The sequence below is a fragment of the Giraffa tippelskirchi genome, chromosome 6 (genome assembly GCF_054371585.1).
Source record: "Giraffa tippelskirchi isolate mGirTip1 chromosome 6, T2T-mGirTip1v1.2.pri, whole genome shotgun sequence".
Lineage (NCBI taxonomy): Eukaryota > Metazoa > Chordata > Mammalia > Artiodactyla > Giraffidae > Giraffa > Giraffa tippelskirchi.
Window position 1 is genome coordinate 19,740,425 of NC_137280.1, and position 22,897 is coordinate 19,763,321.

General features: G+C 35.8%; 1 protein-coding gene across 50 annotated transcripts in view; it reads left to right on the forward strand.

The window, feature by feature from the left end:
- The window catches only part of RIMS2 (regulating synaptic membrane exocytosis 2), a 629,392-nt gene that overhangs the window by 542,009 nt on the left and 64,486 nt on the right, over positions 1–22,897 (forward strand). The gene's annotated exons all lie outside the window — the stretch shown is intronic.

Sequence of the window (22,897 nt, forward strand, 5' to 3'; positions counted from 1 at the left end):
ATTTATTTGTGAGTCAAAGCAATGTCTTTTTTCAAATGAGTGTTGATAATTAAACATTCAGTCCCTGGTATCTGGGAAATAATAGCGTATCTTCTACATAACACACAAACAAAAGCATGTAATATGGTGTTTCTTTTACAGCAAATAAATTATAGGCAAATGGATTAAATCTCATTTATGTCTGAATACTATGGTTCTGGTACAGAGAAGTCAGGGCATAAATCTGCAACACAGAAGAATTTAAGGGTACCTTAGTTCCTGGACCCGCCTAATCTTGTGTTTACAAACTATACCAGTGATTCTGGAAATTTGAGCCTTATATAATAATATTATATTGAAATAAGACTTTGATGGCTTTCCTATATCCTGGTTGTAACTTACTATATTTACTGTGATTATGTTAGAGGGTTTTTTTAATGTTTAATTTTTAATTTATGTTTAATGTTAATTTAGAGTTTAATTTTTTACTTAGTGTTTTAAAATGTTATTTTGTGTCTTAGTATAGAATTAGGGATTTAATGTATGGACATAAAGATCATATCTAAATGATTTTTTAATTGCTAATATTTATACATACATAATTAACTGTGTTGTGCTAAAATAATAGATGTTGGCCTTTTGAAGTTGAGAGGTTTTTTTCTCTAGCAGTTAGAACTTTATTGCATTTTTCTATTTAAAACTTACATTTGTAAACCTAATACTGCTCTAAAAATAAAGTCTATTAATTTTTTTAAATGAAGAACCTAAAATAGACACTAATAAGACTACAAGCTAGAGAATGTGTGATGTTAAACTAAATAATTAATTCTGTTCATTCGGGGGTTTTGGATAAATATTGATCACTTATTGTATGCCAGGCAAATTGAGAACACAGATAAGTCAGAAATCATTTATAACATGAGTTGCTTATACTCTAGTAGAAGATATATACTTAAGCAGATTACTTCAAGATCCTATGTCAGGGACTTACCTGGTGGCCCAGTGGTTAAGATTTTGTCTTCCCATCCAGAATGTGCAGTATTGATCCCTGGTCAAGGAACTAAGATCCCACATGCCTTGAGGCCAGTCAGTCACACCATTTAGTGATGGGTTTGATGTGGGGAGGTGAAGGAGAGAAGATTCTAAGGTAATCCTCATGTTTCTGGGTTGCATCCGTGGGTGGATGGTTGTAGTGCTATTAATGGATTTTGGAAGCATAAAAGGAGTAGGTTGGGAAAAGAAGGGTGAGTCCTTCAGTTTGGGACACTCTGAATCTGAGATATCTATGTAATATCCAAGTAGAAATGTCTAGAACATATTTAAATACATACTTCTAAGGCTCATGTCAGAACCAGAGACATAAATATGGGAGTCATAAAGTTTGGAGGTTGCTTGAAACCATGAACATGGGTGAGATTGCCCAAAAAGAACACTGAAGATAAAAGAGCAGTAGATGAAGACAATACTTCGTGGAAGATTAACTTTTTAGAATTGGACAGAGGAAGAGGAGCCAGTGAAGACCAAGGAGATATTATCATGAAGAAAGAACAAATACTATAAGAGAACAGTGTCACGGGAACTAAGAATGTAGAAGATTTGAAGAAGAAAATGGTCAGTATTTCTCAACGATCAATTTCATTCTTCATAGTTTTGGCATTAATATCCCATATATCTTTCCTTGACAGTATTTTTATTTAATGATAGAGTTCTGTTGACCATACACTGATTTGGTTTTTATCTTCAGAAACATTGTGATATTGGCAAATTTTAAAAATGTAGTTTTTCCTTGTTATATCCTATAGCCCCTTCTTACATATATAGCATAGCAGAAAATAACGTGTTTCTTTTTGTTATTGTCTTCATTGGTATTCAGTGACATTATAACGGTTAAAATTTTTATCATCTTAAAATGTGTAATTATTCCTGTCTACACACTGTATAGCTTTGACCTGTATTGACAAGAGAATTCAGAGTATCTCTCACTTTAAAGCCCAAGTTTAACTGTAGAAAAGCCAACAGAGATAGTTTTGTAATTATTGGACTCCAAACTTTCATTGGGTTTCTAAATTCTGTATTTATGTGTATATGTTTCAAGTAAGATTTTTATGTTTTCTTTTATTTTAAAATGCAGTAGTAAGCTCTAATAGTGTTTAAAACTGATATCTTCAAATTTATTGCCTAAACTTTGATCATATGATAGCATTATCTAAAACAATGAATGGATTTGTGATGCTAGATCTTACATTAGATCCTTTGTTTTGATTTTCCTGGCATCTGTGTGTAAATCTGCATGTACTTAAGTTGTAGAGTTATCACTTAATGAATGATATATCATACATAATGTCTTCAGCTTCTTAAAATGATATTTATCATCATAAAAGTAAATATCATTTTACCAGTATGAATTTTCAAGACCTGCTTGCTTGACTTCTGAAGAGTAGAAAGCTCAGCAAAATAGTATCTTTCTAAAGAATGCTGAAATTATTCTGAATTATATCAGTAATCCAGAGAAGACAATGGCAACCCACTCCAGTACTCTTGTCTGGAAAATCCCATGGACGGAGGAGCCTGGTAGGCTGCAGTCCATGGGGTCGCGAAGAGTCAGATACGACTGAGCGACTTCACTTTCACTTTTCCCTTTCATGCACTGGAGAAGGAAATGGCAGCCCACTCCAGTGTTCTTGCCTGGAGAGTTCCAGGGACAGCGGAGCCTGGTGGGCTGCTGTCTATGGGGTCGCACAGAGTCAGACACGACTGAAGACTTAGCAGCAGCAGCAGCAGATCAGTAATCATACATAAATAATAATTGGTGAAGGGAAAACCATTTATAAAGATATGTTGGTTAATACACATAGTAGCTAAGTCATATCTCTCTTCTGTCCCTGTGCTATTTTGTATCCTTTGACTGCTAAATAGAAACTCGCCATTTTTATAGCTTAAATATATCTTGCTAAACATCACAACCTTGTAGAAAGTGCATGGAATGAATAAGGAGACTTGGATGCTATTGCTTACCCTGAGTTATGTAAGATATCAAATATGGCCTCTTAAAAAAACCTACCCAACATATCTGAGTCATAGAATGTTCATCTGACATATGGAATTAACACCTGCTGTCCTAACATGGTTTTTATAAGATCATACTTTAAATGTATAAGAAAGTACTTTCAGCACTTAAAAATCACTTTGCAGATGTAAGCTATCAGTAGCAAATTCAGCCTCATATGGGGAATCAGGAATTCTATTTTAGACATGTTGATTTTGAGATGCCCGTTAAACATCTAAGTATGTTTAATTAGATATGCAACTGTAGTCTAGTAGATCAAGCTAAACATGTAATTTGGGAGTGATCAGCAGGTAATATTTAAAGCTGTGGCACTAGATAATATTACTTAGTGTAATTTGAATCAAGAAGAAAACTGTAATAAAAACAGAGCCATGTTATATACCAACATTTAGAAATCAGGAAGAGAATCCATTAAAGGAAACTAAAGAGAGAGCAGCCATTAAAGAAAATGAAAAAGAAGAATATGGTATCTTACAACCAAAGGGAGAAAATATTTTAAGGAAGGTGATCATCTCTGTCAAGTGCTTCTGGTAATTCAGATAAGGTGAAGACTGGGAGTTGACCGTTGGATTTCACATGATGGAGGAATTTGGCAAACCTTGACAAACCTTGCAATGGTGGACAAAGCCTGATTGAAGCAGATTAACAAAAATGGGAGATGAGGTGGAGACTGTGAGACTAATTTCAAGAATAAAAATTATATCACATGGACTTCCCTGACCTGCCAGTGGGTTCAGGAGGATTCCACGTGCCGCCAGGTGCCTGAGCCCGCGTGCGGCAGCTGCTGAGCCCTTGCTCCACATCAAGAGAAACCACTGCAGTGGGAAGCCCACACACTTCAACAAAGAGCAGACCCTGCTCTCAGCAGCTAGAGGAAGCCTTCACACAGCAACAGAGACCTAGTGCAGCCAAAAATAAAATGAGTGAATAGAATCAATTAAAAATTAACAAATGTGATTGATCCTTTAAAACAATTTTTAACACCTAATACTTATGGAGCACTTTCATGTGCTAGGCAGTTTTTGGGGGCACTTTACATGTAAATCATCTAAGTCTCACAACAATGTTATGAAGGAAGAACTAATTACTATTACCCTCATTTTACAGATGAGGAAACTAATGTAGGCAAAAAGAGTAAGTTCTCCAAGTTTACTCAACTAGTGAGGGTCAAAGTTGGGATTGAAATGCAGGCAGTATATTCATTCTTCATTCTTAATTATTCTGTTATAGTCTAGACTAGCACTGTTCAATAGAACTGTTAGCATTGTTGGCAAGTTCTGCATCTGTTTTATCCAATACAACGTGTGGCTGTTGAGTACTTGGTATGTGGCTCCTGTGACTAAATTTTTTACATCTTAAATTTGTATAATTTTAAGTAGGCACATGTGACTGATGACTACTGTGTTGGTGCAAATAAAGACAATTTCTAGAATTTTGACTTAAAAAAGAAAATAAAAAATAGGACTATAGCTTGAAAGAAATAGAGTCAAAGAAGAGTTGGTTTTTTAATAACAGAGGGGATACTTCTGGGGAAGACTGAGTGGGTGAGTTTCAGATCCAGAGCTGAAGTAGAGATCAGCTGTTATCACCTGTGGCCACTCAGAGATCTCGACGTTTTTCATCTTGTAGTAGTTTCTAAGCTCACATAGTACTTTTTACTTCCTCTAATTGTAACATTTAGTAATTGTAATCATTTGTGTATTTGTTTGTCTCTTGGCTAGACTATTTTTTTTTTTCTTGTTTTGTGCATCTTTCTCAGTGTCTGCTATCATAGCAAATAAACTGATCTCCAATGAAAGGCCCATATACTTCTTTGGAGTTCGTGATGAAGTTCTCTGGAGAATGGAACGAAAATGGTAGACCTTATTTTTGTCTTTTAGCCTAAAAGACAGAAAAAGAAATTAAGCACTATCATATTTAATATATGGCTTTACCCTAGTCTTCTCAGTTGATCTGAGTGTCAGTCAGATGTCATATGCCTTTTTGGAGGTGTTAGTTTCATTATCCCTGAGAAAGTGGGCAGGAGGCTTACAGAGATTGCAAGAGGCTTGCAATGAAACTGAATTGAGTGTAATACCGATACTGCAACTACACAAAAAAGGTAGACCTGAAAATTCCCCCCTTAGTCAAGCTTTTCACTAGGTGCTGATGAAGTAAATACAGTGACACTCTAAGATCTGACAAGAAGTCCCTAAAAAATTCCAAATTCTCAGGAAAATTAATAAAATACAGATTTATAGCCACTATTATTAACAATGAACTTTACATTTATACTTTATATGATCTGTGGTGTTTCTTTGTGAAGTTTCTTTTTCAACTATGATGTTATTTAAACCAAGTATGAGAAAACTGAATTCGGAACCAGAGCTTCAAATTGCTCTGTTTATTAGCTAACATAATGCTAGCTGCTATAAAATATAAACTGTGAAAATTTAATACAAAAGAAGTTTATTCATTGAGCAGATATCAGTCCAAATATCAGTTATTCCCAGTGGACAGTGGCCTGCCCTGTGGTCATTCAGGCTTTGAGACTCTTTTCATCTCGTGGCTCTCCCTCTTATAGGGCCTTGGAGCCCTGTGTATTCAGCCAGCATGTGGGACAGTGTTTATGAGCAAGAATTAGAAATAGTGAAGTCACTTCTGCTTGTATTTCATTGGCTACAACTCAGTCACAAGATACTGGAAAATGGGAGGTTAGGAAATATAGTCCAGGGAGTGCTCAGGAAAAAGAGGAAACAGTTTTGTAAGCAAACCAATACTTTTAAAAACTAAAATGAACATTACTTCAAACATTTTTCTTGAGAGCATAAAGTGTTAATTTGCCATTTGAATAGTGCTTTGCAAATATTTATTGCATTGTAATGTTTTAACATATTTTTATATTATTTTATGTATTAAAAAAGTAAATATATTTGTTTATAATTTTTTACTGAAATGGATGTAATATTTTAAAAGATTTTAAACAAATTGTCTAGTATGTAATTCCAAAAGGCTTAAAACCACTGTTTTAGTATATAATAATTCTAAGTGAATGTTTGCTAAATTCACAAATCTATTAAGAGATAATTTTGTAATAATGAAGAATAATATAGATGTTAAATAGTAGTACTGTCTCCTTATGTCATTAGAAATCCCAAACTAACACTAAAGGATACATAATATGTTAAGAATTCTAACAAAGAATGTGACTTTAACACTAAATTTAGGCATATTTCTCACCAATGAAATTATAATAATGCTTTAGCACTTATAATTCTATGAAAGTGAAGTCGCTCAGTTGTATACACTCTTTGTGACCCCATGGACTGTAGCCTACCAGGTTCCTCTGTCCATAGGATTTTCCAGGCAAGAGTACTGGAGTGGGTTGCTATTTCCTGATCCAGGGGATCTTCCCAACCCGAGGATTGAACCCAGGTCTCCTGCATTGCAGGCTGACGCTTTACCATCTGAGCCACCAGAGAAGTCATAATTCTATGAGCCATTATTAATTAAAAGTCATGTCACTATTTGTCATTTGCTAATAAGCTTAAGTGGTTCAAATGTTACAGATGAGGCAGACAAAGTATTTCCTATAAGTGAGAGCAGTTATTAGCATAAGTTATGTTAAAGTACTTCTGTAGCAAACTAGGATCAAAAAGTGGCTGAGAAAGAGCAATTTTATTGTTACTGAAATTAGCATATCTTAAATTTAAACTGAATTTCATATCTTTTTAAAATTTATTTTTAATTGAAGAATATTTGCTTTACAATGTTGTGTTGGTTTCTGCCGTACAAGATCGTGAATTAGTCATAAGTATATATATGTCCCCTCCCTCTTGAGCCTCCCTCCCACGCCACACCCATGCCATCCCTCTAGGTTGTCACAGAGCACAGGGTTGAGCTCTCTGTTAGACAGTAACTTCCCACTAGCTATCTGTTTTACATATGGTAATGTATATGTTTAAATGCTACTATCCCAAATGGTCCCACCCTCTCCTTCCCTCACTGTGTCCACAAGTCTGTTCTCTATGTCTGTGTCTCTATCCTTGCCCTGCAGATAGGTTCATCAGTACCATTTGTTTTACAAAATTTAATTTTTAATTTTTTTGCATGCTTAATTGCTCAGTCATATCTGACTCTTTGCGACTCCATGGACTGCAGCCTACAAGGCTTCTTTGTCCATGGGGATTCTCCAGGCAAGAATGCTGGAGTGAGTTGCCTCGCCCTCCTCCAGGGGATCTTCCCAACCCAGGTATTAAACCCAGGTCTCCCACATTGCAGGTGGATTCTTTACCATCTGAACCACCAGGGAAGCCCAAGAATACTGGGAGTAGGTAGCCTGTTCCTTCTCCAGGGGATCTTCCTGACCCAGAAATCAAACCGGGGTCTCCTGCATTGCAGAAGGATTCTTTACCAGCTGAGCTACCAGGGAAGCCCAATGGTGGTAAAATATACATAACATAGAATTTACCATTGACTACCTAACCATTTTTAAGTGGCATTAAATTCAGTGACATTAATACCTTCATACTGCTGTGCTACCTTTATCACCATCCATCTCCAGAACTCTTTTCATCTTGTAAAACTGAAATAATTCCCCATTTGCTTTTTCCCCCAGCTTCTGACAATCACCATTCTATTTTCTGTCTCTGTGAATTTGATGACTTTAGGTATATAATATAGTGGAATTGTATAGTGTTTGTCGTTTTGTGACTGGCTTATTTCACTTTGCATAATGTCCTTCAAGTTCATTCATGTTGTAGCATATGTCAAAACCACCTTCCTTTTTAAGGCTGGGTACTATTCCATTGTATGTATGTATACCACATTTTGTTTATCCAGTTACTGTCAAAGGACATTTGAGTTGTTTCTCCCTTTTAGCCATTGTGTGAACATGGGGATACAAATATGTATTCCAGACCCTGCTTTCAGTTCTTTTAGCCTATGCCTAGAAATGGAATTGCTGGATCATATGCTAAATCTATTTTTAATTTTTTAAGAAAGCGTCATATTGTTTTCCATAGCAACTACACCTTTTATATAACCATCATTGATACACAAGGGTTCCATTTTCTCTACATCCTCACCAACACTTGTTATTTTTTGATAATAGCCATTCTAATGGGTGTGAAGTAGTCTCTCACTGTAGTTTAGATTTCTATTTCCCTAATGATTAATGATATTGAGCATCTTTTCATGAGCTTATTGGCTACTTGTATATCTTCTTTGTAGAAATGTCCATTTGCATCCTTTGCCCATTTTCTTTTTTTAAAATCAAAGAATAATTGATATATAACATTATATTAGTTTCAAGTGCACAACATGAAAATTCACTCTTTTTATATGTTGTTAGATTATCACCACAATAAGTCTAGTTAACATCTATCACCTTATGTAGTTACAGAATTTTTTTCCTGGAATGAGAACTTTCAAGAGTTAATCTCTTCCAAAACTATGTTAAATAATAGTGGTGAAAGTGTGCACCCTTTTCTTGTTCCTGATTTTAGAGGAAATGCTTTCAGTTTTTCACCATTAAGAATAACATTTTCTATGGGTTTGTTGTATATGGTTTTATTATATTGGGGTATAGTCCTTCTATGCCTACTTTATGAAGAGTTTTTATCATAAATGGGTGTTGAATTTTGTCAAAAGTTTTCTCTGTATCTATTGAGATGATCATATGGTTATCTTTCAGTTTGTTAATATGGCGTATCACGTTGATTGATATGTGTATGTTGAAGAATCCTTGCACCCCTGGGATAAAGCCCATTTGATCATGATATGTGATCCTTTTAATTTGTTGTTGGATTCTGTTTGCTAGAATTTTGTTGAGGATTTTTGCATCTGTGTTCATCAGTGATAGTGATATCGGCCTGTAATTTTCTTATTTTGTGGTATCCTTGTCTGGTTTTGGTATTAGGGTAATGGTGGCCTCATAGAATGAATTTGGGAGTTTTCCTTCCTCTGCAAGTTACTGAAAGAGTTTGAGCAGGATATATGTTAACTCTTCTCTAAACTTTTGGTAGAATTTGCATGTGAAGTCATCTGGCCCTGGAATTTTGTTTGTTGGAAGATTTTTGATTACTGTTTCAATTTCCATGTTTGTGATTGTCTGTTCATGTTTTCTAATTCTTCCTGGTTCCATTTTGGAAGGGTATACTTTTGTAAGAATTTGTCCATTTCTTCCAGATTGTCCATTTTATTGACATATAGTTGCTCATAGTAGTCCTTATGATCCTTTGTATTTCTGTGTTGTCTGTTGTAACTTCTTCTTTTTCATTTCTTATTTTATTGATTTGAATCTTCTCCCTTTTTTCTTGATGAGTCTAGCTAATAGTTTGTCAATTTTGTTTATCTTCTCAAAGAATCAGCTTTTAGTTTTATTGATCTTTGCTATTGTCTCCTTCATTTCTTTTTCATTTATTTCTGCTCTGATCACTCATTATTAGAGAAATGCAAATCAAAGCTACAATGATGTATCATCTCATACCAGTGAGAATGGCCATCATCCAAAAGTCCACAAACAATAAATGCTGGAGAGGGTCTGCAGAAAGGGGAACCCTCTTGCACTGTTGGTGGGATGCAAATTGATACAATCACTATGGAGAACAATATTGAAATTCCTTAAAAAACTAGGAACAAAACTACCATATGGCCCACAGTCCCACTACTGGGCCTATACCCTGAAGAAACCGTAATTGAAAAAGACACATGTACCCTAATGTTCATTGCAGCTAGGACATGGAAGCAACCTAGATGTCCATTGACAGATGAATGGATAAAGAAAGTGTGGTACGTATACACAGTGGGATAATTCTACCCTATAAAAAGGAATGGATTTGAGTCAATTCTCATGAGGTGGTCTAACCTAGAACCTATTATACAAAGTGAAGTAAATCAGAAAGAGAAAGACAAATATCATATAATAATGCATATATATGGAATCTAGAAAGATGGTGTTGATGAACCTATCTATAGGGCAGAGATAGAGATGCAGACAGAGAGAACAGACTTTTGGATACAGTCCAAAAGAGAGGTGGGATGATTTAAGAGAGTAGCATAGAAACATATACATTACCATATGTAGCCAGGCAGTGGGAATTTGCTGTATGACACAGGGAACCCAATCTCTAATTGGACTATGTTTTTTAATGGCAGAAAAATATAAGCCTGTTTTTAGATTCGTAAGTCACTTGTATATTAATAACGTTTTGTATATAACTTATTTAAATTTGTCTGAATCCCATTGGATTGTAAATCCTTGATGGTAGGCACCCATCTCATTCATTTTTATATCTAGGGTACCTAAGATAACAGTTGATATCTATTAAATACTCAGTACATGTTTGAATGAATGAATGAATGATTTAGTGCGTCTTTGTTATAGATATTAATAAAATAACTTAAAACTATGTTGCTCCAGATGTTAAACTACTGCACTGAAGTTTTTAAAGCTACAAATAATCATTAAATATATGTGGAATATTTCTTATTTCTCATCTCACAGTCTAGTGTTTTGTTATTATTTATGGAAAGAATAGTAGAATTTGTGAAAGATAATAGGGAACTATCTGTTTACATCTACAAATGAAAATTATCTTGCATTATCCCTTTCTAAGCATAAATATTATACTCTTAAATTATTAAAAATTTTCTAATGAATTCTTATGGTATTTTAATAATTTAAACCACAGACATTACCATACATTTATTATGCTACTTAATGTCCCCATTAAGTAAACATTTTTATCACTCTTTGCAAGGAATGCATCTTAGTGGGCACTGTGAAAGATAAAACTTCACAAAGTGGAGTCCCTATTCTCTCATAGCTTTTTTATTTGTTCTTAAAATCTATTGAAAAAAATGAATTGTGAGCTTGAATAAATATAAAACAAGTTGGAACATGATAAGGACAAGCAAGAGGTACAAAGAATATTCTATAAGGGAGTGTAGCAGAATGGAGAAAAAGATTTTAGAGTTTTAGGTACTGGATCCCATCTCTGCTACTTGGGCATGGCACTTACCCTCTTTAAACCTCTACTTCCTCAGCTGTATGGATAGTAGAATCTATCTTCCTACCTCATGAATTTGTTATGAGCACTCATGAAAGCACTTAAAATGTTGTCCAGCAAGTTCTCAATAAGTGGAGGCTACAACTGTTAATATTATTAACATTAGTTAAGCTGTTATTGTTGATATTATTATATCATTAGTGTAGCCATGGAAACAATTACTTTCAACATTGATGCCAAATAACAATTGATCTGAGCCTTGAATTTTTAATGTTGTTTAAACTTGTGAAGATGCTGAAATAAACAGATACATTTCAGACCTGGTCAATATTAGACCCAGAGCTATGAAAATGCAGTTTATGTATGAGCAGAGCAAATAGTAGTTGATACAGTGGGAGATTACATGAGCAATATAGATTGTGGCAAGATTACAAAAAACTTAAAGTCAGGCCAAAGAGTTTAAACCATACAATTGGCAGTAGGGAACTATTGCAGGGTTTGAAGCAGGGTCATGAAAATTAGGTGCTTCCCTGGTAGCTCAGATGGTAAAGAATCTGCCTGCAATGAGGGAGACGTGCGTTTGATCCCTGGGTTGGGAAGATCCCGTGGAGGAGGACATGGCGACTCCTTCTGTTCTTGCCTAGAGAATCCCCATGGACAGAGATGCCTGGTGGGCTACAGTCCATAGGATCACAAAGAGTCAGACACGACTGAGCAACTAAGCACAGCACAGCATGACAATCAGAGCTGAAAAGATTTTATCAGTAAAGACTTGAGATCAAAAATAAGAGACAGTTTTATTAGTTTAGAGCAGAGATGATGCAGGCCTGATCAGCGGTGTATTAGTTTCTGTTGCTACCTTAAGAAATTACCACAAATGAATGTAGCTACCTAAAACAGTGGAAATTTACCATTCTGTCAGAAGGCTAGGTTAGCTGGGCTGGTTTCTTTGCTGTGTGTCTTACAAGACCAAAATGAAGGTATCACCAATATTGGGCTTTCATTTAAAGGCTCAGGAGAAGATTGTTTTTCTAAGTTCATTCAGGTTGTTGGCATAATTCAGTTCCTTTCCATTGTAAGACTAAGGTTTCCATTTTCTTTGGCACTTGACCGCCTTCCTCATTGAGACAGCAAAGTACACTGAATCTTTCCTGTGCCTCTAACCTCTCTGCATACCCATTCAGCTGCATCTGCTGCCAGATGAAGTTCTCTGCTTTTAAAAGCTCATGTAATTAGACTGAGCCTACTTAGATGATCCAGGACATTTCTCTGTTTTAAGCTCCTTTACCTTAATTACATCCTCAGGGTGCCTTTTGCAATATAATGTGACATGTTTCTAGGTTCCAGAGAACAGTGCATGGACATCTTTAGGGGTGATTTTTCCTGTGATGATAGTGGATGGAGACAGATAAGTAGGGAGATTCAAGAAATACTGCAAATATTTTTTAATTATTATTTACATCCTATGTGCTTCCTGGGAGTTGATACAAAATGGAGATAAAAGTTAATTTTCACAATTTATACTATCTGACCAAAGAACACGTACCAGTTATTAAAGATGTCAGCCTTTTTCCCAATAGAAAATTGAGAAAAGTCTGTCTATAATTTTAAAAATGTAATTAGCAATAGCATAGTTTGATCATGTTAATTTTCACAACTTGAGATGTATAAATTATCATCTCATTTCACATACTGGAAAACTGAGACTTACAATTTGCATGGTGAACAGATATAGTCCAAAGTTGGCACTCTTATGTGGCCCCACTGCTGCTAACATAACGTTTTTATAAGTAGTTCTTTTCATATCATTAGGGGGAGGGAAAAGTTCTCTTCGAAATAAAGGTTTCTCAAAGAACTATTTTTAATTTAATATAGGTTTTATTTAATGTAATGGGATATAATTTTAAGATGTAAATAGCCAAATGATTAGATTGTACAGCCTCGTAATCAGTAATGGCCTAGTAAATAGCTAAACCATAATGAGTCTAATTGTAAGCTGGGCAGCACATATTAAGGAAGAGAAATCTTTTAATTTTATTAAAATTAAGTGCTTTACAGTTTTTGAACACAGAGTATAAACAGTATTAAAATATAATTTAAAGTAAAGGCCATTTTTAATGAAATTCCTACACACCCTGAACAGATCTATAGAGCTACAATATGCTTTTCCTTCAGTGGGTTCTGTTCCTGTTACCCACCAGGAAGACTTCCTGAGACAGTTACAGGTATTTGTTAGAAATGTAACACAGCCCTAAGCTAAGCAGTGTAAAATTCTACTAGGCATAAGGATCATTTATTTTTCCAACATTTAAAAGAAGGTAGGAGTGTTGACTCATTGTCCGCTTGGACTTTTAAAGCTCTTTGCTGTAACAGACATTATAGAATGAAAAACACTAAGACAGAATCCATCTTTCCTCTCTGATGCTGCTCTAAGACAAATCCTTCTAAGTTTTTATTGTATGACTTTCTTTAAAACTGACACTCCTATTTCACTACCTTATAGTATCTTAACATATTGTTATTTATTAAATATGCATTAAAATTCTTCTCTATGGCAGACAGCAGAGTTTATATTAATAACTGGGATCCTCCTCACATGGTATTCATGTTCCAGTGGGAAAGACAAGACTTAACAAAATAATAATTAATCAAAATTACAAAGTTTCCTTGATGGAAAAGTACCATGTAACATGAAAGTGTATCATGGGAGATGCTAACTTAGTCTGGCTCATCTTTACATCCAACCTGACTCTCGCACATCGTAGGATTTCAACAAATGTCTATTGAATGATATGCACATATGTACAGGGCCCTTCTGTCTTTGTGTTGGTTTATTCAGCAACCTCTGCATTTATAAATGTGGTCCACAAATAATCTCCATATGGCAAAGAAGGCGAGGGTGGGATGATTAGAGAGAATAGCAATGAAGCATGTATGTTACTGTATGTGAAATAGATGACCAGTCCAAGTTCGATGCATGAAACAGGGCACTCAAAGCTGGTGCCCTGAGACAACCCAGAGGGATGAGATGGGGAGGGAGGTGGGAGGTGGGATTTGGGATGGGGGACACATGTACACCCGTGACTGATTCATGTCACTGTATGTCAAAAATCACCACAGTACTGTGAAGGAATTAGTCTCCAATGAAAATAAATAAATTAATTTTTTAAAAAAATTGAAAGCCAAATGACCAAAGCCAAATTGAAAAGTGACATGAATTCAACTGTATAAGATCCAAATTTGTATACTGTGTATATTCTGAGGAAGAGAGGCAATAGATCCCAGTTTAACCTAGATATATGCTTGGACTTGAAACAGTGGATAAATGGATCCAGTATTACTCTTATGCATCAAAGTTTGGTACTGACATAAGAATGTAAAATCTGTATTTTTTAGTCCAAAGAGTGATTTGGTCTGGGTTTGACTTTTTATTTTGTTCTAATATGTGAGAAACTCATTGCTTTTTACTTCAAGCTTCTTGATGGCTTACAAAATGAGGTTGGGGCAATAGCTAATAATGGAGTATGAGATGAGGGAGGATATATACTGATGAGGAAATTGATGGTGAGGCAGCATGAAAGTAAGAAAAAATAGAGATGTGTAGAGACACGGAAATAATTGCAGAAAACCATGGAAAACCTGCAGTGGGATGTGCCCATAACTGAGTCATTCTACTTCAGCACTTTTCATCCAGACTTTCCTTTCCGAGGGAAAGATAGTAGCAAACGGTAGAGCAGCAACCGCAAGCCTCCCCTTGTGTCTTCCTCCTTCCTCTGCCAGGGGCCATTTATCCTGAAATTACAGCTATCTGTTTTAATGCGCTGGAGAAGGAAATGGAAGTAAAGGGAAGATGTGCTACCAGAGGTTTCTGATTTGCTATCAACCAGGCTGACTTCTTCGCTTAACTGGTCAGTTGTAAAATTATCTTACAGGAAATGACAATTTGCTAGTTTTACTTCAATACGCTGAAATAGATTCCTTTAAAAAAGACGAATAATACTTAAGAATCCGTGTTCATTTGACTTCTTTCATTTTGAAAATTTCTCCCCCCAAAATAAGAACAGTGAAATCCTTTTGCACAGATGAAAATACCTGTGTTTTAGAAACAAAATAATAGATGTACTGAACGGTGAGAGAGATAGCATACCATATAACTAAATAGCTATAACTCTCTGTTTAAAAGTCCATTTCTTATTTCCAACTGAAATGGAAAGCTGAGGCTTATTTCCTTCATCAAGGAATTATAATATTTCTTCCGACTCATACAGTACAGTATACAATTTTAAACCTACTTAGAGCTCTCTCTTTGAATCATGTTCTAGAATTTAATCCCACTTACAATCAAATCTTTTTGTTTTATTCTATATTTTATAGTGATGAAGACCAAGTGCTTCACATTCTCTGTATAGTTGAATAGTGTTTCATGTATTTAGATATGATTTAACCTTCTTATTCTGAGTTATACACTCTTTTAACATCAGTAAAATTTCCTCGCTGACTTTGAGTAATGGACTATTTGTCTTTTTAATCCTTTCAAGCATATTTAATATGCTTGAATAATACACCTGGAGGTGTATTTATTCTGCATTTATCTTAATGACGAGAAACTTAAGCTGGAAAAAGTTATACAGATGTTATATAAAAATACTGCTTTTTTGGCTTTATTATGGAATGTTTGTGTGACTCTAAAATCTATCATGACTATTCATTTTGAATAAGAGAATTGTATGAGTTCATTTAATTTTAATCCGCTTTGTCTTTTTGGTCTTTTATGGTTGCTAATCCTTTCTTTATCTGTTCTTGGTATAATTTGATTTTTGTTCTTATCAGAGTCTCCATTAAGTTTCATTCTGTTTCCAATGAGACATTTTAGTATCCTGAGGTCAGTTAAAATTCCACTGCATTTATCTATTGCCTAAAATTTTAAATAGACTATTAAACTAGCACTAAAGTTTGACTTTTTAAAAGTATTACACATTTAAAATATCCAGTCAATATGATTAACTGTGTTTCTAATAACATAAGAGTGTTGTGCAGGTATTATGAACAACTAAATATTATACAAAGTATAAAAATTATATAAATCACAGCTATATCCTCAAAAAGCTTTAGATCTATTAGAGAAGATGTGTTATATAACATTTCAGTAGCAGAAAATACTGTAAGATTTCAGAAAGATCACTTCTGACTGGAGTGAAATTTTGGATGACTTCTTAGAAGATTTATAATTTGAGCCAGAATTTAAAGATTAATGAAAAGATATAGGAGTGTATATCAAGCCTAGAAACATTTAGTAGTATAAGTTCAGGAAAACAGAGTATGCATCAGAGAAAGATCAGTGATCTAATTTGACACAAGCATTGGTTTTTAAACTTTTTTTCTAAGCAGTTGGAGCCCTTTAATATTTGGAAGAGTCAAGCAATGTAATCTGTAAGGGTGTTCAGAGACGAATATGGCATGCTCAAGGAACTAAGCTATGTTCAGGGTGCCTAAAGCACAGAGTAAAAGAGATAGAGTTGAGATGTGAGGTTGGAGAGTTGAGCAGAGGACAGATCATGGGCTATTTTAAAAGTCATGTTCAGGAAGTTAAATTTTATCCTAAACCTATTGACAGTTTTGCTAAAGGGAGACTAGAAGCAGGGAGAAGCTGCTGGAGAACTTCACAGTGTCTTTTCAGGGCAGGTAATGGCCTGGACCACCAGGGAGTAATGGGGAGGGAGGATGTGAATGGATGTGACTAGAGCTCCAATACTTTGGCCACATGATACAAAGAGCAGACTCATTGGAAAAGACCTTGATGCTGGGAAAGTTTGAGGACAGGAGGAGAAGGAGGAGACAGAGGATGAGATGGTTGGATGGCATCACCAACTCGACGAACATGAGTTTAGTAAACTCCAGGAGATAGTGAAGGACAGAGAAGCCTGGAGTGTTGCAGTTCATAGAGTTGCAAAGAGATGGACATGACTTCAGTGACTGAACAATAGGACTAGATGGTAGTTAGAGGTGAAGATGTAAGAATAATCAAAGCGAATATCTGAAAATCTGACTTGAGCAACTGGATAGACAGTTGTTTTGCTATTTATTGAGACAGGCAATGAGAACCATGAGGTTACTTTGACAAATATAATTCTGTAATAGTACCTACTATTTGCCAGGCACTGTGTTAAGAGCTTCATGGGCTTCCCTGGTGATTCAGATGGTAAAGAATCCACCTGCAATGCAGGAGACCAGGATTCGATCCCTAGGTTGGGAAGATCCCTTGGAGAAGAGAATGGCAACCCACTCCAGTATTCTTGCCTGGAGAATCCCACAGACAGAGGAGCCTGGTGGGGTACAGTCCATGGGGTTGCAAAGAGTTGGACACGACTGAACAACTAAGAATGCATGCATGCACATGCTAAGAGCTTCATACACACTGTCTTCAAGGCATTATCTATTAATCATCTTTAATACAATACCTAATTTAATCCTCAATAAATATTAGCTTTTAAAGAAAGCCAGATCATCAGGACTTTAAAGAGGAAATGAGGGGTAAAATCTGGAGGTATCCGCTATAAAGAAGCAAAGGGGGAAAAGTTCTAGTTCAGGAACTGGCAAACTATGGACCACAGGTCAAGTTTGGCCATGCTGCTTTTTTCTTGATAAATATTTTTTTTCATTCAATATAAAGTTTTTTCGAAATACAACCAAATTCACTTATTTATGTATTATCCATAGTTACTTTGTGCTATAGCCGCTCAGCTGAGTGGTTGCCAGAGGAAATCATATGGTCCAAAAAGCCATCTGGTCCTTTACTGGGAAAACTGACCAAGCCCTTTTCTAGTTTTGCTACAGGTGGGGATCCAAGTATAATTTTACCCTCCAAGATGAGAAAAGTCTTTTTATGTTTGGACATAAAAGGAAGGCTGGAGAAGGAAAAGGCAACCCACTCCAGTGTTCTTGCCTGGGAAATTTCATGGACAGAGGAGTCTGGCGGGCTACAGTGTCGCAAAGTGTCAGACACGATTGCACACACACACCTAAAACATAAGGGGAAGGGAGTAATTGAAGACAAAAGAGGAAATGACTGAGTGTAGCAGGAGACTCCCCAACATTTTTATTAGGTAGTTTTAAAATCTCAAATATAAAAAGACTTTAAATATAACAGTCGAGCCAATTTTCTTTTTCCTGCTTAATTTTTAGTCCTTTTGAACTCCAAAAAGAGTTCTCTACTCTAGCAAAGCTGATCACTCCAGGATTATCCAGTCAAGAAACAGTGCTCCATTGTTGTGAGAGAAAGGGGTTTTCCTCTAAAATAGCCTCAAAATATTATCATTGTCCATACATTTACCATCCAGCATATTTATTGTGTGCTCTGCATGTCATGTGCTCTGTGTATTGGGCTTCCCACGTGGCGCTAGTGGTAAAGAACCTGCCTGCCAATGCAGGACACATAAGAGATGCTGGTTCAATCCCAGGGTCGGGAAGATCCCATGGAGTAGGAAATGGCAACCCACTCCAGTATTCTTGCCTGGAAAATCCTGTGGACAGAGGAACCTGGAAGGCTACAGTCTTTAGGGTTACAAGGAGTCTGACATGACTGAAGCAACTTAGCAACTTGGGAGCTTGGCAACAACTGCATAAATCAACAACTGTGCTGCTTACCACCTCTGCCTCTGGTTCACTGAACAGTGCATTCTTTCACTTCTGATCTTCTCATCCTGTTTTTTGGATTATTACAGCGTATGCATTTAATATTGTGAAACAAGTATAACAAGCTCAGTACTCACATGTTAAAAGAAAATTCTTTGCAGTGTTTGTTATCATTTCTCCACTTTGCCCAGAATGCTGTTTGGAAGATCCTTGTTTCTTACCCTGTAACCTAGAATTATTCCCTCTGGATTTTGGCAGCGTTTGAGAAAAATGACATGATCATAGCAGTTAAGTATGCCTTTTCCAGATATGTGCAGTTTGGGAAGTTCTGTTCTTTGTGGATAATTGTAGATTAATGTTGACCACTATTGTTTATCTTAATGAACATCAGATTATGAAAATGAAGTAATAGTGTGTTTTACTATGAATTTGATCATGATTTTATATATTATTGTGAAACAAAATTCTGTTTTATACAGAAAATAAGTACAAGCTCTTGCTTTTTTAAAATCTTTACTGCTATAGCTTCTGTGAATTTTTAAAAATTGAATCTGATTCTAGGACTCTTAAATTATGCATTATCTATTACAGACAATGGGTAACATCAAAGGACTATTTTAGCCATTACAAAAATGTTTGACAGAAAGGAATTGGCTATGTGAAATTTAAAGCAGGCCTTGTGATGGTTGATAATAGGTTCCAGAAATCTTTTTGTGGGGATGAAGGTTAAATGGCAAGTTGAAAGAGTCTGGGCTTAAAAAGGCACATAGGGCTATTAAAAAAAAAAGTTTAGGAATAATGTTAATATATCATTCTTTTGATATCTGTTTGTTTACTGTCAAATTCATTGAAGATAAAATGCTTTTCTTCTTAAGCCAAGTGAAACAGAGCTAGGAGAAGCAGCAAGAGAGTAATAGACATTTACTGGAATACCAACCATTTTCTAACATTAACTCTTCTGATCCCCATATTTGCTTTTTGAAGTGGAGATTATAATCCCTACCTCTCATTTTTTATATGAGGAAACTGAAAGAAGCAATAAAAACAATGCTGATGGAGATAGTGGGGGAAGGAGAGGAACAATGCCTTGTCCAAGTCATATTCAAAATTATGAAGCAGGAGAATTTTCACTGATGATCTCTACTTTCTGTTCTCTTTGAATGGACTCCCTTCCTTTCTCTAGCTGACCCCCCCGCCCCGCCTTAAGTATTTCCAGATTCTTTCACTGTTTTCTTTTTTTCAGGAAATAATTGACTACTCATTCTAATTAGAATATAAAATAATAGTTCAGAATGCTTTAAAGCCCTTTACAAGTATTTATATATTCAGAATTGGAAAGTCTTAAACCAAAATAGTGAAGCTGTGATGGTGAGAGTTCAGGCATCAACAAGCAGAGAGAAAAGTTTGAGGAGGCAAAGAGTCGCCCTCTATCTCTAAAATCACCCCTCAGATGATTATACAACCTCCTTTCTTTTCCATACCCAAGTTCACCTTTGAAGAACTGCCATTGTTGTTAAGCAGGAGATATGTTATCTGCTAAAATATTATGGTTTTAGCATAGCAACTTTTCAGTAACTTTTAAGTTGCAATAACAAACAAAGAGACTTCTCTATCCACATTATCAGAAATTGAATCTCTCTAAGGTACAATAAACTTACTGTTTCTCAGTATGGGCATTGAAGAACAGAGATACGAGGAAAAAGAACAAGTAGAGAATAGTGAGCCATCATTAGTCATGTAAGGCTTTCACACCTTGGAGGAAGCCCTTCCGTAAAGCTTGAAGAAATAGCAGCATCTGAAGCATCACTGAGCAGACCAAGTAATCTCTATAGGTCCAGGTTCTGACACAATTTCTAGAGGCAACCGGTCACTAATGTATGTTCTCTTTCACTTTTCTTTCCCCTGAAAGGGAAATAGAACTGAACCAAGATGCATACTCCTCTTTGTCACGGGACAGGCATAAAATCCATAACTATGTTCCAAAACCAGGTCAGCTTCTCAGGATGACAAATTCATTCTCACTCTCATCTTGTTCTGAGACAGGAAATGTATCAGTATCACGAGTCCTCAGGCCCACAGTTTCATATCTGTTACTCTCACTTGCTTACAGCTGTGCTGTCTGCATGGTGCTCCCTCCCTCTGGCTTCTTGGCTGGTTGATTCATGTCCTTACCTGTATCTCCAGCTCTGGCTTCTTTTCCTGTCTTGCATTCTAAACTCTTCCAAAGAACTAAGGTAATAGGTAGATTCCTTAAGCATTTTTCTTCTGATCATAATAACATGCCAAATCAAGAACAATTTAGAAACTTTCTCTGATTGGGGTATAACACTACCCACCTACCACCACCACCATCATCATACTTGCCATCTATTCCATTATACCAGTCCTGGCCTGGCTTTGTAACATAATGGGAACTTAATTATGGCTTTAATTCTGCTGCTTTAAGCTATTGGTTTATTTATTCTCCCCTCTTTGATGTAAAAGTTTAGAAACTATTTCCATAGTGAAAGTAATAGTATCACCATAGCTGTGGAGAGGCAAGTTAAGGCATAATAAAGAGATACATAAACATTATATGATAATTTTATTTTTAAACAAATAAACTTATCAAATTATTAAGTGATAGTCATATTACATCCACCATACTCTCTCAATATTTCTGAACCATATAGAAGTTATGTATACTTCTGAACTAATAACTAAAGGTCAGAAAGCATGTGGTTTTATGTATTCCTCTTATTTTATCATTAGTAACCTTTACAAATATTTGCTTAACTACAAGCAGTACGGTTATTTAGTGTATGTAAGAAATGTCACGAATTCAACAAGTGAACTTATATTGATATATGAAAGGCCAATATCCACATGTGCATAGAAAAATGTTGAGTTAGTGAACTATAATATGTTTATTGGTGGGATAGTTTCATGATTATTAAACTAAAGCTAAAACAATGTGACTTTCTCAAGGTCACATAATGATATTAATAACAAAACAAAGATCAAAACTAGTTCTTTAATAATGTGATCGTGTTGCCTTTTTTACTAGGAAAATTTCTATTTAAATCCATAGCTATCATCTATATAGTAGCTATTTTCAGAAGCAGTACATCAAAATGGCAAATTTGTATAACATATGTACTATCTACTTTTTTCAGAGCTAAATTGACACCTTGCTTAATATCACAAGTTTATGCTCAATTTATAGCTTTTACATGTCAATCAAGATGAAGTGGTTCTGAAAACTTTTCGTAACATAAATGATTGTAAAGGTAAAATAACAATGCTTAAAGGAGATCTCTTCAAATTAGTTACCAGGCAAAGAAGGAAGAACCACACACTGAATACACATATAAGGTTGTAACAGACTGAGGCAAAGCAGTGTTTTGTAATTGTGTCTCCATAATGCGTTTCTCTCTGGGCCTCGCTTTCTTGGTTCCAGACTTAAAGGAAGGTGTAAAAACAGATTAGGAACTCCAGTGATGGACGGGATCTACCGCATAGAAGCAGGCAAGAAACTGAGATGGACTAGATGGACTAATTATATTAGTTTTGTGTTGCTACTGTAACAAATTACCATGAATTTAGAGCCTTAAAACAGCACAGATTTATTCTCAAATGTGTTCTTTCGTTAGGGTCCAGGTACAGTGTGGCTCAGCTGGTTACCTGCTTTCGAGTCTGACAAGACCAAAATCAAGGTGTTCACAGGACTGTGTTTCTTTCTGGTGGCTCTGGGAGTGAATCCTCTTTCAGCCTCATTTCTTTCATGGTTCTTTAGTTGTTGGCAAAATTTCATTCCAAGCAGTTGTGGGACCAAAGTCCCCATTTCTTTGCTAGCTGTCAGATGGGGTCATTCTCAACTTTTGAGGCAGTCTGCGTTCGTTGACTGGTGGGGACCTTCTTCCATTGTCAAAGCCAGCATCAGTTCCCAGTCTCTCTGACCTCTCCTCCCGCCTCATCTCCTCTTCACTTCCCTCCTTTAATATAATTCTGTAAATGACTCTTCTGCCTTTCTCTTCTTCTGAGAGCTCACTTAATTCCACTGGGTTCATGTGGGTGATCCAGGACAATCTCCTAGTTTTAACATCAGCACCTAGGCTAGTATTTGATTAAAAAACCACAAGGGAGAAATTTTAGTGGGACATCTTTAAAATTCTGCTTACCACAGAACCCTGGAAACAGTGAGTCATATTTTATAAAGGCAATTATCTAGTTTCATGTTAAAATCTAC